The sequence below is a fragment of the Bos javanicus genome, chromosome 6 (genome assembly GCF_032452875.1).
Source record: "Bos javanicus breed banteng chromosome 6, ARS-OSU_banteng_1.0, whole genome shotgun sequence".
Classification (NCBI taxonomy): Eukaryota; Metazoa; Chordata; class Mammalia; order Artiodactyla; family Bovidae; genus Bos; species Bos javanicus.
This window is the reverse complement of record NC_083873.1, coordinates 87,518,923-87,537,780: the sequence shown is the minus strand read 5'-3', so window position 1 is coordinate 87,537,780 and position 18,858 is coordinate 87,518,923.

Sequence of the window (18,858 nt, the reverse complement as noted above, 5' to 3'; positions counted from 1 at the left end):
TTTTCCGACAGCAAAACAGCTAAGAATTTAGCCCTTATTGCTAATTGTGTGATCAATGGATCTGACACAACGGTTTCATCTGAGCCTCTTATTCTTAGGCTGCTGAGGTTTTTTTTTTTTTTTTTTAATCACCTACATATCTGAAGATAATGAGACAGTTTTACCAAATGAATACCTAATTGTTCTTCCAGGTTCCTCCAGGGAAAGGAAATCTTTGAGGCTTTAAAAATTGCAGGGCTCTGAAATCTCACTTCAAACTGTGGAGTATGATGCCTATTTCTAATTTACAGGAATAGGATAAGAGAGCTTTGACTGATATAGGATTTTTAAATTTGAATTAGAGAAAGCAGTAATACCTTTTAGTGCAAAGGTATTGTGGTATAATCCATAGACAGACTACAATTTTTTTACATTAAATTAGAATGTTTCCTGGATGGAATCCTATAGCAGGAAAAGATATCTAGTAAAAATTAAGGATATTTGGATGAAGTGTAGACTTTTGTCAATAATAATATGTTTATTGGCTCATTAATTATCACAAATGTACCACACTAATGTAAGATGTTAATAATATGGGAAATCAGGTACAGAGTATATGGTATCTCTCTGTACTAGCTTCACAAATTTTCTGTAATTCTGTAACTGTTCTAAAAGAAAAAAATTATTTTAAAAATCAGTGGAGAGAAATCACTATAGAAATCAGGATAACTGAAATTTCTTGAGATATTTCAAGTAGAAAAATTTAATATCAAAAATTGGTTATACAAGTGATGGGAAAAGCTAAGAAACCAAACAAAAAAGAACTAGAATCTGCTGCCACTCCAAGTGTTTGGAGCATCAAGGAGTGGCATTAACAGGCTTAGGAGTAGCCATCCCAAAGAAGCTAGAATGATAGTGAGCAATCTGGAGGGACCTGGGCTACCAAGGAAGGGAGGAACTGGTGGAAAGCCAGAACCCTGAAGGTGACACAGATCATATGGGAAATGCCACCAGTGACAGAAGGAGGAGACATTTTCTGGATTCATCTCTTCTACTGTGTAGTCTTTTGCTAGTGCCTCTCATTGACTTAACTAACTAGAAATCAGAAAGACATGGGAGCCTGGGCAATGTGGTTATTTGAGACAACAAAGGAGTAGGAGAAGGACAAATATGGATCTGAGAACAAAGAGATATCTAAAAAATGCTGCAATCTTTCTTTTAATCACATCTTGATCTGTTAACATTAAGAGAAGATTGACTATTTAAGAAATCTATAATCTATAATCTTTTCTACAGGGAAAGAAGAAAACCATATTTTATGCACTTCCAGATGACTTTATTAGTGTTTAGTAATTCCTGTCATTTTTCACTCTCTCTTCTCACTTCTTACTCTCATCTCTCATTTTTAAGACTGTAATATGTTTCTCCTCTTATTATTCAGAATTAGCATTTATCTTCACAAGCAGGTTTACTCCAAACACTATATCTTCTTAAATCAACTGTGAAACTTTTTCAAATTAGTTTCAAATGAGTTTTACTCAAAACAGCCATGTCATCTCATTGGGGAAGATAACATCAAAAGATTTATGACAACCTGAAAGAAAAGTTTGAAAAGAAGTTTATTCTTTTGCTATTTCATTGAAATGGAGAAAAGCAGAAGAACTTGTAATGAGCCAGAGATCAGTTGAATATAATGAATTTTCCAGTATGGCCAAACATTTGATTGTCTGAGATTAAGCACTACTAAGAGATCGAGTGTGTCAGTGGGGGAGGCATATCAGGAAGAACACAATGCACAACCTTTCTTTGAGGCTTGTGTGAAATAAAGGTTGATACCGGTTTTGCTGAGTTTTTACCTTTCATTAAGAGTGAGGAAATTTCACTACCCTCCATGAATTCTCTAGCTGACACTTCCAGCTGAGAGACTAAGTCATGCTGTGGTCTGCCATATTTAAACCAAGGCAAGACATGGGATAGAACATTTCTATCCTGCAGTGTATGATGGCATCATCACCTTTCCACAATTCTTGTTGGAAGCCCTTAGTTGGAATTCTCTCAATAATAGGAACGCTTTATGCCCAAGAATATGGAAGGTAAAGAAAAGCAAAATCAACAGTGATACCAAATTAAAGTTTTTGTGGCTGTTCAGTCTCTAAGTCATGTCCAACTCTTGCAACCACATGAACTGCAGAAGACCAGGCTTTTCTGTCCTTCACTATCTCCCAGAGTTTGCTCAAACTCATGCCCATTGAATTGGTGATGCCATCCAACCATCTCATCCTCTGTCACCCATTTCTCCTCCTACCCTCAATCTTTCCCAGCATCAGGGTCTTTTCCAATGAGTCAGCTCTTGGAAACAGGTGGCCAAAATGATGGAGCTTCAGCTTGGGTTCAGTCCTTCCAGTGAATATTTAGAGTGGGTTTCCTTTAGAATTGACTGGTTTGATCTCACTGCTGTCCAAGGGACTCTCGAGAATGTTCTCCAGCACCACAGTTCAAAAGCGTCAATTCTTCGGCATTCAGCCTTCTTTATGGTCTAACTCTGACGTCCATACGTGACTACTGGAAAAGCCATAGCTTTGACTATATGGGCCTTTGATGGCAAATTGATGTCTCTGCTTTTTAATGTGCTATATAGGTTTATCATAGCTTTACTTCCAAGGAGCAAGTGCCTTTTAATTTCATGGCTGCAGCCCCCATCCATAGTGATTTTGGAGCATAAAAAATAAATCTCTCACTATTTGCACTTCCCCCCCATCTATTTGTCCTAAAGTGATGGGACTGGATGCCATAACCTTAGTTTTTTGAATGTTGAGTTTTAAGCCAGCTTTTTCACTCTCCTCTTTCAAATTCATCAAGAAGCTCTTGAATTCCTCTCTGCTTTCTTCCACTGAAGTGATATCATCTGCGTATCTGAGGTTGTTGATATATTTCCTGGAAATCTTGGTTCCAGCTTGTGATTCATTAAGCCCAGCACTTCTCATGATGTACTCTGCGTATAAGTTAAACAAGCAGAGTGACAATATACAGCCTTGACATACTCCTTTCCCAATTTTGAACCAGTCCATCATTCCATGTCTGGTTCTAACTGTTGTTTCTTGTCCTGTATACAGGTTTATCAGGAGACAGGTAAAGTAGTCTGGTATTCCCATCTCTTAAAAAATTTTTCAGTTTGTTATGATCCACACAGTCAAGGCTTTAGTGTAGTCAATCAAGTGAAAGTAGATGTGGTTTTTTTGGAATTTCCTTGCTTTTTCTATGATCCAGCAGATGTTGAAAGTTTGATCTCCTGTTCCTCTGCCTTTTCTAAATCCAGCTTGAACATCAGGAAGTTTTTGGTTCACATATTGCTGAAGCATAGCTTAAAGGATTTTGAGCGTAATCTTGCTATCATGTAAAATGAGTGCAAGTGTATGGCAGTTTGAGCATTCTTTGACATTGGCTTTCTTTGGGATTGGAATAAAAACTGACCTTTTCCAGTCCTGTAGCCACTATTGAGTTTTTCAAATTTGCTGGCATATTGAGTGCAGCACTTTAACAGCATCATCCTTTAGGACTTTAAATAGCTCAGCTAGAATTCCATCACTTCCACTAGCTTTATTCGTAGTAATGCTTCTGAAGGCCCTCTTGACTTTATGCTCCAGGATATCTGGCTCTGAGTGAGTGATCACACCACTGTGGTTATCCAGGTCATTAAGACCTCTTTGTAGAGTTCTTCTGTGTATTCTTGCCACCTTTTCTTTATTTCTTCTGCTTCTGTTAGGTCCTTGCCATTTCTGTTCTTTATCGTGCTGATCTTTGCATGAAATGTTCCCTTTGTATCTCCAATTTTCTTGAAGAGGTCTCTAGTCTTTCCCATCCTATTGTTTTTCTCTGTTTCTTTGCACCATTCATTCAAGAAGTCTTTATCTCTCCTTGCTATTCTCTGGAACTTCTGCATTCAGATAGGTATATCTTTCCCTTTCTCCTCTACCTTTCACTTCTCTTCTTTTCTCAGCTATTTGTAAGGCCTCCTCAGACAACTACTCTGCCTTCTTGCATTTCTTTTTCTCAGGAATGATCTTGGTCACCACCTCCTGTACAATGTTACTAACCTCTGTCCATAGTTCTTCAGATACTCTGTCTACCAGATCTAATTCCCTGAATCTATTCATCACCTTCACTATATAATCATAAGGGGTTTAAGTCATAACTGAATGACCTAGTGGTTTTTCCTATTTTGTTCAATTTCAGCCTGAATTTTGCAATAAGGAGTTGATAATCTGAGCCACAGTCAGCTCCAGGTCTTGTTTTTGCTGACTGTATATAGCTTTTCCATCTTTGGCTGCAAAGAATATAATCAATCTGATCTCGGTGTTGACCATCTGGTGATGTTCATGTGTAGTCTCTTGGGCACTCTTTCAATCTAATAGGGATTTGAATGGCCCTCTCTATATGGTGTTTGTGTATATATGTAAATATATATTTATATATTCAAAGACTATATATTGTATATGATATATGGTGGTGGTGGTTTAGTCGTTATGCCGTGCCCAACTCATGACCACAAGGACTGTAGTCTGCTAGGCTCCTTTGTCCATGGGATTTCCCAGGTAAGAATAATCGCATGGGTTGCTGATTCCTTCTCCAGGATATCTTCCCCACCCAGGAATTGAACCTGCATCTCCTTCATAGACAGGTGGATTCTTTACCACTGAGCCATCTCAGAAGCCTTATATGATATATAATTATATATTAACATGTCAGATATGGCTTCCCGGGTGGCACAGTGGTGATGAATCCGTCTGCCAATTCAGGAGATGCAAGTTTCACCCCTGGGTCGGGAAGATCTCCTGGAGGAGGAAATGGCAACCCGCTCCAGGTTTCTTGCCTGGATAATTCCATGGACAGGGGATCCTTGCAGGCTTTAGTCCATGGGTGTCACAAAGAGTCAGACCCAACTGAGCGTGCAGGCACACAGAGCTCAGTCGTGTTGACTCTTTATGGCCCCAGGACTGTAATCCACCAGGCTGTCCTGCCCATGGAATTTTCAGGCAAGAATACAGGAGTGGGTTTCCATCTCCTCCTCCAGGGAATCTTCCTGATCCAAGGATTGAACCCACACCTCTTGTATCTCCTGCATTTTCAGGCAGATTACCACAAGCGCCACTTGGGAAACCCCATATGTTAAAATTTCAGAAATCATTATGTTATATATCTATGAGCTGAAACAAAAATTTCAGGGCACGTTTTCTTTCCCAGGAGGCTATAATTATGGCAATGAGGAAAAGATGCTGACTTCCACACTCCATTTTCAAAACTAATCTCCACATCACCAGGGATGCCTTCATTATTTTGAAATATGCAAGCTTAACAGCATGATTTAAGCAGAATGGTGTACATCAGAAAATTAAAAGAAAATAAATGGGTTTTGCCATCATGTCCAGGACAGCTATGGCCAAACTTGGTGTGGGTAAGATTAAGAGGAAGGGTATACACAGGAGCAGAGCCATGAGAAAGAAAGCAGAACAGATGCCTTAAAATTGCTCACCATTATGAGACCTTCGTCTCCCCAACACAAGCCATTCACCAGATTGATAAGTAGCCTAAATACTAGCCTAAATGCTCTATGCAATGGAAACTTAATCTTCTTAGGACATGAAATAATGACCTTCCCACCCTGTGTTCCCTCAATTCCAACAAGCATGTCATCACACAAACTAATAGTGTAGTATAGTAAATGTTCTATGAATAGCTGGAACATATTTCTTTTTTCTAAAACTCTAATGAGCCTTTGGCCTCTTCACTTTTCCCATCCATCCTGCATACTGATGCCAGCTTAATCTACCTAAAAGAGTTTGCAAGCAAGCAAATAAAAACTACCTACAGGGTAAAGCATCCAGGGTGCTTCTGTTCAGTTCAGTAACTCAGTCGTGTCCGACTGTTTGTGACCCCATGGACTGCAACACGCCAGGCTTCCCTGTCCATCACCAACTCCCGGAGCTTACCCAAACTCATGTCCATCGAGTCGGTGATGCCATCCAAACATCTCATCCTCGGTCGTTCCCTTCTCCTGCCTTCAATCTTTCCCAGCATCAGGGTCTTTTCGAATGACTCAGTTCCTTACATCAGGTGGCCAAAGTATTGGAGTTTCAGCTTCAGCATCAGTCCTTCCAATGAATATTCAGGACTGATCTCATTTAGGATGGAGTGGTTGGATCTCCTCACAGCCCAAGGAACTCTCAAGAGTTATTCTCTAACACCACAGTTCAAAAGCATCAGTTCTCTGGCACTCAGCTTTCTTTATAGTCCAACTTTCACATCCATACATGACTACTGGAAAAACCATAGCCTTGACTAGATGGACCTTTGTTGGCAAAGTAATGTCTCCATTTTTTAATATGCTGTCTCTGTTGGTCATAACTTTCCTTGCAAGGAGTAAGCATCTTTTAATTTCATGGCTGCAGACATCATCTGCAGTGACTTTGGAGCACCAAAAAATAAAGTCAGCCACTGTTTCCCCATCTATTTCCCATGAAGTGATGGGACTGGATGCCATGGTCTTAGTTTTCTGAATGTTGAGATTTAAGCCAACTTTTTCATTCTCCTCTTCCACTTTCATCAAGAGGTTCTTTAGTTCTTCTTCACTTTCTGCCATAAGGGTGGTGTCATCTGCATATCTGAGGTTATTGATATTTCTCCCAGCAATCTTGATTCCAGCTTGTGCTTCTTCCAGCCCAGTGTTTCTCATGATGTACTCTGCATATAAGTTAAATAAGAGGGGGACAATGTACAGCCTTGATGTACTCCTTTTCCAATTTGGAACCAGTCTGTTGTTCCATGTCCAGTTCTAACTGTTGCTTCCTGACCTGCATACAGATTTCTCAAGAGGCAGGTCAGGTGGTCTGGTATTCCCATCTCTTTTAGAATTTTCCATAGTATATTGTGATCCACACAGTCAAAGGCTTTGGCATAGTCAATAAAACAGAAATAGATGTTTTTCTGAGGTGGGGGAAAAGTCCTTTCAATCTGTACTATTTGTAGCATATGTTACATTTTTATCTTCTCTTTCTGGGCACTAGGATTGTGACCATATTTGTTGGCTGGGGTCCAAACTGTTCAGTTGTCCTCGACTACCTATCCCAGAGGTGGAAAGGTGCCCTGCATGGACACTGTGGGAGGGAATGAGCAAGAATGGGGTTCTGAAAGTCTGGGAACTGAAATCCACCTGAGAACCAGGAGCAAGGGGTTATTAAATGAAAGAATAGCAGATGCAGAGCTTTGAAGGCATTAAACCAGAAATGGTATAGAGGGGTGATGGTCCAAAGGAAGGAAAATGTCAAAAGGCTCGTCAGTGGTCAGTGGCTTGTCCAGAAAGAGCAGGAAGCAAGAATTAAAGTCAGGGAGTTCATTAAAGCCATGAATTCATATTGAACTTTCTGTCTTGCAAAAAGAAAGCTAGTTCTTTTCTATCTTCCAGAAAATGTTTCTAAAGTTGATAACATTTTAGTCACAAAGTAAATCTCTATAAATTCAGTCAATTGTACTGGCCAAATTCTCTAATGAGTGTAACTCATTAACAAGACTATTTAAAGAAAATATATTGTGCAACGCAGACTTATTGAGAGATTGACTCCCTGGCAGGCAGCCTTCAGTTTGTTACTGAAATGAGCCAGCCTAGATGAAGGTGCCAAGAGCTCAGTGTCTGGAAATGGCAAACCCCAACTCCTTTTCAAACCATGGCATAAGACAGTGCCTAGCTTGGCCCACTACCCACTCTCCAGATATTTTTTTCTACCTCTTGAAGTATTACTAACCATCTTAACTGATAATACCCTCAAGAGAAAATTGTTTTGAGGTAAAAATTCCACAGCATCACAATATAGTAAGTGACCAAAAAAACAGCTGAAGTTTGCTATTCCTTATACATATGCTATTCCATTCCTTATACATATACTGTTTCTTATACATATGCTGGGAGAAGGTAATGGCACCCCACTCCAGTACTCTTGCCTCGAAAATCCCATGGACAGAGGAGCCTGGTAGGCTGCAGTCCATGGGGTCGCTAATTGTTGGACACGACTGAGCGACTTGACTTTCACTTTTCACTTGCATGCATTGGAGAAGGAAATGGCAACCCACTCCAGTGTTCTTGCCTGGAGAATCCCAGGGATGAGGGAGCCTGCTGGGCTGCCGTCTACAGGGTCGCACAGAGTCGGACACGACTGAAGCGACTTAGCAGCAGCATCATACATATGCTATTCCATTCCTTATACATATACTATTCCTTATATATATATATATATATATATATATATATATGAAAAAAAGCCATGAATTCACAACCATCTCAGGGAAAAACAAAGAAAGGATTGTAACTCTGTGTATGTTGGGGAAAGAGGTGGAGAGAGCAGCAGGTAAGGTGGGCAACAGATGGACAGGCAGTCAGTGGTGAAGAGCTAAAGAGGAGTCTCAGTCATTTCCTCTGAAAACATGTGTACTGGAGGCTGGCTTTTATGATGGCCAATGGAGAGGTTCTCTCAGACCAGCAGCAATGGGATCTCCTGGGACTTGTGAGACATGTAAATTCTCAGGCACACATCAGTTTACTTCAGTTCATTTCAGTTCAGTCGCTCAGTCATGTCCAACTCTTTGCAACCCCATGAATTGCAGCACACCAGGTCTCCCTGTTTATCACCAACTCCCGGAGTTCACCCAAACTCATGTCCATCGAGTCGGTGATGCCATCCAGCCATCTCATCCTCTGTCGTCCCCTTCTCCTCTTGCCCCCAATCCCTCCCAGCATCAGGGTCTTTTCCAATGAGTCAGCTCTTTGCATGAGGTGGCCGAAGTATTGGAGTTTCAGCCTCAGCATCAGTCCTTCCAATGAACACCCAGGACTGGTCTCCTTTAGGATGGAGGGCACACATCGGGCCTACTCAATCAAAAACTGGGCCTCTGGTTGTGAGACCCAGTGGTCTGTACTTTAACAAGCCCTGCAGGTGGTTCTGATGCTCACAGAAAAAACAAAAAAAATTGTGAACCATTGAGCTAGCAGGTAAGGCTAGTTTAAAAATAGGAGGTAGAGTGAACTATAGGAAAACTGGAAGAGAGACTTCCTTGGGAATTTCTCCTTTAAGAACACATGAAATTTCATTTGACTTGTACCACATTACAGATTAGCAAGTTCTGTTTACTAAACGGGTGGCGCAGTGGTAAAGAATCCACCTGCCAATGCAGGAGACAAGACTCGGGACACAAGTCACAGGAGACGTGGGTTTGATCTATGGGTCGGGAAGATCCCCTGGGGAAGGGAATGGCAACCCACTTCAGTTTTCTTGCCTGGGAAATCCGATGGGCAGAGAAGCTTGGTGGGATACAGTCTATGGAGTCACAAAGAGTCAGACATGACTGAGCGCATATGTATGCGCACACACACACACACACACACACACACACACACAGATTTACTAGACAGGTGTGCCTAGTGGCTTATATTTGTCCCTTCCATCTGCTCTCTACCCTTTCCCACCTGCTCCGTGCCCTGGGCAGGGGAAGCTGACTTATAGGGGCTGCATCAAAAGGTCCCTGTCTCTGTGGTTCTGCTTAGATTCAGTCCATGGGGAGCCCCAGCATGAAAGTGCACAGAGAAAAGATGATGAGGTCAGAGGTCAGTTTATTTCCCTGGTTCCCTCTTTCTGTGGGGTTGCCTCAGGCTGCCTGTGTCTTTTGATCAAGGTCATTTCTCGTCTATAGGTGTTCCCTCTCCAACATTCTCTTCTTCCTGATTCTAGTAGAAGCTCCCAGCCCTGGTCCCCTTAAGCCTAGGAATGGAGTCGGCTTTATTGCTACTATTTCTGAGTAACTTTATGATTGCCTGTGGTTCTGCTAAAACTCACCCACACCTTTGCAAAATAAGCTTTTTAAAAATAGCACCCTTGGCAATAAACTCACCACAAATTAACCAAACTCAAGTGTTCCATCTGTTCTTTATTGGGACTCTGTGTAAGACTTAGCACCTCCTCCAATTCCCTAAACCCTCAGATGCTTCTTATCTCTGCTGCAGTTGCGTCCACTTCTGGTTAACCTGTTGCCAGGACGGTGTTGCCTATAACCAACTTACCCTGGGCCCTTTCCCTAATCTCAAAGACAGTCAGGCTGACTATCCATGTGCTGAGAGTTTCTGATTGTTGCTACCACTTCTGGGCCTGAATGGAACACCACCCCCTGAGGACTGATATATGACATCCCAGACAACCATAGACGGGATAAAATGATGAAATGAAACCAGGAAGTTGATGGTGGTTGACCAATTGGAACTAGGAGACAGGAGGGACCTAGGCAGATTGTGCTCTGATGCATGGATTTTCCTTGCAGTCATGGAGAAAAGTCTCCCAGGCCAAGCAGATGGACTCCAAAGTAATATGTTATGTCTGTGTGGCTCATGATGAAGTAGCAGTCAGCATGGTCAACTATAACTTCCTAATGCTTCTCATTTTTCTTTTTTCCCAAACCATTTCCTATTCCTTAAGAAACAAAACAAAACAAAACTACACTCCTCTGGACTTGAAGGTATAGTAGACTGATTATATATAGTTGGGCTTTCTTTGATTACTTAGGATGCCAAGGAGTTTCAGAGCTGTGATAATGAAGGTCATTTTACATTTCTATAAATGTACTCATCATGCTTAACAGATGAAGTATCATTGTGCTTTGGAAACAATACAGTACTATGCAAATATAGGATAGAAACACCACTTATACAGATAAAGGAGTGTAATTTATAAAGAAATGTTCAGCGTATGGCAATAATGCAAACTTATTTTAAATTTTTATTTTTTATTGAAGTATAGTTGATTTAAAATATTGTGTTAGTTTCAAATGTACAGCACAGGGATTCATTTATATTTTTTTTTCCTTTTCAGATTCTTTTGCCCTGTAAGTCATTACAAAATATTGAATATAGCTCTCTGTGCTATATAGTAGGTCCTTGTTGGTTATCTATTTTATATATAGTAGTATGTATATGTTAATCCCTAACTCCTAAAGTATTACTCCTTTCCTCCTTTTCCCTTTGGTAATTATGTTTGTTTTGAAAGTCTGTGAATCTGTTTCTGTGTTGCAAATAAGTTTATTTATATCATTTTTTTAGATCCCACATATAAGTGATATCATATATATTTGTCTGATTTATTTCATGTAGTATAATAATCTCTAGGTCTGTGTTGCTGCAAATGGCATCTCCTTCTTTTTTATGGCTGACTAATATTCCATCGTATATATGTACCACATTTTCCTTATCCATTCCTCTGTCACTGGACGTTTAGGGTTGCTTCCATGTCTAGGGCTGTTGTAAATAGTGCTGCAGTGAACACTGGGATGCATCCATCTTTTGGAATTATGGTTTTCTCTGGATATATGCCTAGGAGTGATATTGCTGGCTCACATGGTAGCTCTATTTTTAGTTCTTCAAGGAAACTCTATGCTGTTTTCCAGTTACTGTACCCTTTACATTCTTACCAACAGTGTAGGAGGGTTCCCTTTGTCCACACCGTCTCTGGCATTTATTATCTGTAGACTTTTGAATGATGGCCATTCTGACTGATGTGAGGTGATACCTCATTTTAGCTGTTTTGCACTTCTATGATAATTAGTGATAGGAACATCTTTTCATGTGCCTTTTGGCCATCTGTCAAACTTAATTTCTTAAAAATCACTTTAAAAAGGATGGGGAACACATGTACACCCGTGGCGGATGCATGTTGATGTATGGCAAAACCAATACAATATTGTAAAGTAAAAAATAATAATTTAAAAAATTTTTTAATTGAACGCATAAGGAAAAAATAGTTTACAAAATGTTTTGAGTTCTTACTGATGACCAGGTGATACAATAAGTAGTGTTTTATGTTTCTAGCTGGTATTATTTAAAACTCTGGTTTCTAAACTGTGCCTCACTGAATAAGAGGTGTTTTCAGATATTCTAAAACCATATGTATATCTTCACAAACAATACCATTCAAACTGCCTGAAGGAACAGATTAACACTGAAATTCTTAGGTACATTTTAATTTAAAATATTATACAATAATAACGATGTGGCAATGTAGGTTCACTGAATATAGCAAATGTACCATTCTGAGGCAGGATGTTGGTAGTGGGAGTGGCTGTGTATGTGAGCATAAGCAGTATATTGAAACGCTGCTTTCTGTTCAATATTTCTGTGACTCTAAAACTGGTTTAAAAATAAAATTTATTAATAAATAAAGGAAAGAAATGCCTATCGAAATACTTCAAAACTATTGATTATGGATATTTAGTTTGCTTTTTATTTTTGCATAAATTTAATAGATATTGTTTGGAAATGAGCCTAAAATTGGAAAGATCTGTAAGGCAGAATAAAAAAATTAGAAAATTAGAAAATGTGTGAATACAGTAATAAATGAGTCAAATTTGGAAGCACAGAGTAATCAAAAAATTATTGGAAGAGATGCATGTGGATGATATAATGTAAATAATACTTGGGGGAAATCTCAATTTGATCACCCTGTCATATTTCCCACTTTGATAATAAATATCCCTGTTTTCACCTAAGGCATAGATAATAAAATCAAAGGGATGGAAAATTCTGTATTACCCAGTGAGCTAAAATTTTTACTTATGATATTTATGATAAACATCTAAGCAATGAGCTCCAGTTTCAGTTGGAGTAGAAATAGATGACATTTAGTGGAACTTAATCCAGTTTTAATTAGAAATCTATTCATTAAGCAACTGAAACATTTATGTGAATCACCATTAATTTCATTAAAACCTAATGCATGTTTTAAATTTTTAATGTTAATTCATTCCAAACATTCTTCTTTTAATACAAACTTTTATAAATAGTTCCTTTAACATACATCATTGGTTATTATATTATTATTATTATATATTTTATCATTTTAATGACAAAAATACTCTCATCCTTGTACATAAATAAAATTTTATGTATGCATTATAAAATATATATAAACATGTTTGTTTATTCCAGTTTATCTACTTTTGCCAAGATTTGCCCTGAAGATGATTCGTTTTTATAACTTTTTCTGAGGATGGATCTGAATTTAGATTGGAAATTTTACAATTCACATAGAGTCTAAAAGTGTGTATTGTTGATATTCAGTAATAACCTACTATTACCTGGGTTCCTAATGACAGGTGACAAGTTGCTTTAAAGAGAAGTTGCTATTCAGACACACACACACACACACACTTACTCTACCTCCCATACCAAAATGCACTGAACTGTCTTTTCTATTTCCATGGCTCCTTAAGACTCCTGATATAACTAGCTGCTTACCCAAGTTATGTGAATTTTCAAAGTGCTTCCCAAAAAAGTCAAGCACCTGTATAAAAGAAAACTATCCAAGACCTTTAAAAATTATGTCTAAAGAAGGATAACATCTGTATAGAAAAGTTCACAAATCATAAATATACAGCTTAACATGAATCCATCATATAAATGCCACCGATGTCAAGAAATAACCATTCAAGTTTAAAGATCAGTCTTATGGACTCTGTGGGAGAGGGAGAGGGTAGGGAGATTTGAGAGAATGGCATTGAAACATGTATAATATCATGTATGAAATGAGTCACCAGTCCAGGTTCGATGCACGATACTGGATGCTTGGGGCTGGTGCACCGCGACGACCCAGAGGGAGAGTATGGGGAGGGAGGAGGGAGGAGGGTTCAGGATGGGGAACACAGGTATACCTGTGGCGGATTCATTTCGATATTTGGCAAAACTAATACAATATTGTAAAGTTTAAAAATAAAATAAAATTTTAAAAAAAGAAAGAAAATGAACACACACACACAAAAATAAAGTAATATCACAATAATCTTAGTTGGGAACAGCACTCTAGTTCTGCTGTTTGAAATAAAAATGTTGACAAAATGTTTACATGGTTTTAGTTTCAAGGTATATATAGATAGATAGATAAAAGGATTTTGAATGTTATGTGTGCATTGGTGAATTTCCCATTTTAATGTGGAAAGAAATAACAAAAAATATGAATATGTATTTGTTATGACAATGTTATTATGATATGAAAACTAAAAACATCCTTATGATTTGTCATCTATGGTATTTCAGAATTAATTCAATTCTGAATTATTTGATAATGATCATAATATTAATTATAGAATAATTGCAGTAGTATATTATTATATAGTTAAGATCAGATCAGTCGCTCAGTCATGTCCGACTCTTTGCGACCCCATGAATCCCAGCACGCCAGGCCTCCCTGTCCATCACCATCTCCCAGAGTTCACTGAGACTTACATCCATCGAGTCAGTGATGCCATCCAGCCATCTCATCCTCTGTCATCCCCTTCTCCTCTTGCCCCCAATCCCTCCCAGCATCAGAGTCTTTTCCAATGAGTCAACTCTTTGCATGAGGTGGCCAAAGTACTGGAGTTTCAGCTTTAGCATCATTCCTTCTAAAGAAATCCCAGGGCTGATCTCCTTCAGAATGGACTGGTTGGATCTCCTTGCAGTCCAAGGGACTCTCAAGAGTCTTCTCCAACACCACAGTTCAAAAGCATCAATTCTTCGGTGCTCAGCCTTCTTCACAGTCCAACTCTCACATCCATACATAACCACAGGAAAAACCATAGCCTTGACTAGATGAACCTTTGTTGGCAAAGTAATGTCCCTGCTTTTGAATATGCTATCTAGGTTGGTCATAACTTTCCTTCCAAGGAGTAAGCATCTTTTAATTTCATGGCTGCAGTCATCATCTGCAGTGATTTTGGAGCCCAGAAAAATAAAGTCTGACACTGTTTCCACTGTTTCCCCATCTATTTCCCATGAAGTGATGGGACCGGATAGCACGATCTTCGTTTTCTGAATGTTGAGCTTTAATTAAACTTTTTCACTCTCATCTTTCACTTTCATCAAGAGGCTGTTTAGTTCTTCTTCACTTTCTGCCATAAGGGTGGTGTCATCTGCATATCTGAGGTTATTGATATTTCTCCTGGCAATCTTGATTCCAGCTTGTGCTCCTTCCAGTACAGCGTTTCACATGATGTACTCTGCATAGAAGTTAAATAAGCAGGGTGACAATATACAACCTTGACGTACTCCTTTTCCTTTTGCAGTCTGTTGTTCCATGTCCAGTTCTAACTGTTGCTTCCTGACCTGCATACAAATTTCTCAAGAGGCAGATCAGGTGGTCTGGTATTCCCATCTCTTTCATAATTTCCCACAGTTTATTGTGATCCACACAGTCAAAGGCTTTGGCATAGTCAAGAAAGCAGAAACAGATGCTTTTCTGGAACTCTCTTGCTTTTTCCATGATCCAGCGGATGTTGGCAATTTGATCTCTGGTTCCTCTGCCTTTTCTAAAACCAGCTTGAACATCAGGAAGTTCACAGTTCATGTATTGCTGGAGCCTGGCTTGGAGAATTTTGAGCATTACTTTACTAGTGTGTGAGATGAGTGCAATTGTGTTGCATTCTTTGAGCATTCTTTGGCATTGCCTTTCTTTGGGATTGAAATAAAAACTGACCTTTTCCAGTCCTGTGGCCACTGCTGAGTTTTCCAAATTTGCTGGCATATTGAGTTCAGCACTTTCACAGCATCATCTTTCAGGATTTGGAATAGCTCAACTGGAATTCCATCCCCTCCACTAGCTTTGTTCATAGTGATGCTTTCTAAGGCCCACTTGACTTCACGTTCCAGGATGTCTGGCTGTAGGTCAGTGATCACACCATCGTGATTATCTGGGTCGTGAAGATCTTTTTGTACAGTTCTTCTGTGTATTCTTCCCATCTCTTCTTAATATCTTCTGCTTCTGTTAGGTCCATACCATTTCTGTCCTTTTTCGAGCCCATCTTTGCATGAAATGTCCCTTTGGTATCTCTGATTTTTTTGAAGAGATCCCTAGTCTTTCACATTCTGTTGTTCACCTCTATTTCTTTGCATTGATCACTGAAGAAGGCTTTCTTAGCTCTTCTTGCTATTCTTTGGAACTCTGCATTCAGATGTTTATATCTTTCCTTTTCTCCTTTGCTTTTCGCTTCTCTTCTTTTCACAGCTATTTGTAAGGCCTCCCCAGACAGCCATTTTGCTTTTTTGCATTTCTTTTCCATGGGGATGGTCTTGATCCCTGTCTCCTCTACAATGTCACGAACTTCATTCCATAGTTCATCTGGCACTCTATCTATCAGATCTAGGCCCTTAAATCTATTTCTCACTTCCACTGTATAATCATAAGGGATTTGCTTTAGGTCATACCTGAATGGTCTAGTGGTTTTCCCTACTTTCTCAATTTAAGTCTGAATTTGGCAATAAGGAGTTCATGGTCTGAGCCACCGTCAGCTCCTGGTCTTGTTTTTGCTGACTGTATAGAGCTTCTCCATCTTTGGCTGCAAAGAATATAATCAATCTGATTTCGGTGTTGACCATCTGGTGATGTCCATGTATAGAGTCTTCTTTTGTATTGTTGGAAGAGTGTGTTTGTTATGACCAGTGCATTTTCTTGGCAAAACTCTATTAGTCTTTGCCCTGCTTCATTCCGTATTCCAAGGCCAAATTTGCCTGTTACTCCAGGTGTTTCTTGACTTCCTACTTTTGCATTCCAGTCCCCTATAATGAAAAGGACATCTTTTTTGCGTGTTAGTTCTAAAAGGTCTTGTAGGTCTTCATAGATCCGTTCAACTTCAGCTTTTTCAGCGTTACTGGTTGGGGCATACACTTGGATTACTGTGATATTGAATGGTTTGCCTTGGAAACGAGTTAGTTATTGACAATTCAATTAGAACTACAGTTTGTAAAAATGCTATTAATAATGTGGGGTTTACTGCAAAAGAATGCTCTCTAAACTAATCTTTTGAAAGTTCCGTTACGCTTTCTTTTTCCCTTTGGAAAAATCTTTGTATAGGTCCAAAAGGTGCATGTTCTTTATTTCCTTCATTTCTTCCTTCCTTCCTTCCTTGCTTTCTCTCTCCCTTTACTGATCTTTAGTGCACGTTTATACAACACTGTTATTTTCTTAAGTCATTCTGGGTGGATGGTCCAAGGGTAGATTTGAGTTTACTGAACAGGGTTAAAATATCATAGAATTTAGGACTGAAGGCCTGATTAATAATGTTTTCATTATATTTGCAGTCATCCAAATACCCTGAAGATATGAAGAGAGACAGGTCATTTTACGCATTTTTAACCTTTTCTCCATATATGTTAGAATACTACCTGTATAATCAACTCTACCTCTGTTTAGCTTTTCTTCTTCGAGTATACAATACACCATATCTTTTTCATCCCCATTTTCTATCTGCCTTATGGATAAATTAAACTCATTATCAGGTTGTATGCTGCTTTGGAATGGAATTGAGAAACTGAATTAGAGAAATGTCCTAATACGTATGACACTCTGTTTGAGTGTTTATATGTACTGCACACCAACAGTCACTCACTTTTGACTATGGGTCAATATTTGCAACTTGCCTTCAAGGGCATCAATCCCTACCTCTTCTTTTAGCTTGAGTGGCCTCCAGACTTTCCCCGCAGTGCAAGGCTGGCTCCTTCTCTTTGAAGGGAGTCTACTTCACTATTAACAGGCCTTGTTGATAAACAATGGAAAATATTCTCCTTTTATGAATGCAGGTTGTCAGGGAAAGGAACTCTAAGTATATTTCAGTTCTCCCCATTTCCAAGATCTAGTTTTCTGAAGAATCTTAGGCAACACTGCCTTAGCAAACTAGTGGGGTTCTTTGATCAATTTCTGGATGATAACGTCAGTTTTGGTAAACATATGAATCTGATGAACTGGCTGCTTGGGCAGCATGAATCAGCGATGCTGTATTATTCTGTTCCCCTTAGATAAGTTTTGACAAGGGCAAAAAGTAAAAGCATACTGTGTTCTTATGTTTTATGACTTACATTGTGATCATTCTTCTTCATCTTATTTTGTAAGAGCTCTGTTAGAGAATAGATGAATCTGGCCACTCTATGCTCAGCAGGAGAAAGGACAAGTTTAATTTGGAATCCATCATGATGAGTCACCTTATATAAAGAGGAAAGCAGGGTATCTTTGCAGGGAGAAGCAGTGATTGGACAAGGACACTTTAAATGCAGGAGCATATTTTCCTCTGCCCCTCATAAAACTAGGACAGGGTAAGCAGTTTGGAGATAGTCTCAGATCTCTACTAGAAATTTGAAACAGTATCACCATTAAGGAAACAGCCCTCACCAAAAGCAAAGAAAAGTAATATCTAATTATTACTTAGAAAATAAAGGGACTTGACTGAAAAACCATACTGATTCTGAGTTTGTTGCTATTTTATTTTTAAATAACTTATTTTGGCTGTGTTAAAGAGAGGAAAATCACCTCAATTTCTGGTTGAAATTCCTTGGTGGTTCAGACAGTAAAGAATCTGCCTGCAATGCAGGAGATCTGGGTTTGATCCCTGGGTCGGGAAGATCCCCTGGAGAAGGGCATGGCAACCCACTCCAGTATTCTTACCTGGAGAATCCCCATGGACCGAGGAGCCTGGCAGGCTACAGTCCATGGGGTCGCAAAGAGTCAGACACAACCTGAGCTACTGAGCACCCATTAGGTCACTTTCCCATGCCCCTGTCTTTGTCTCTCTAGATGAAAGGAACTCGGTGAACTTTATCCGAAATACCTTCACTTTCTGCAACAGCAACACTGACCTGTTGGGGAGAGGTGTAAGTGTTGGTTCCCACTGTTTTCTAATATTTCTTATAAATTGTGCTCTATTTGACAGAATTGCCTTGGAGTTTGCATTATTGGGAACTGATAGTTTTAGCATTAATAACCAGTCACTTCTGTGTGTAGGATTTTGTCTTTAAGTGTTTGCTTCCATTTTCCTCAGATTTGATGGGTTGGG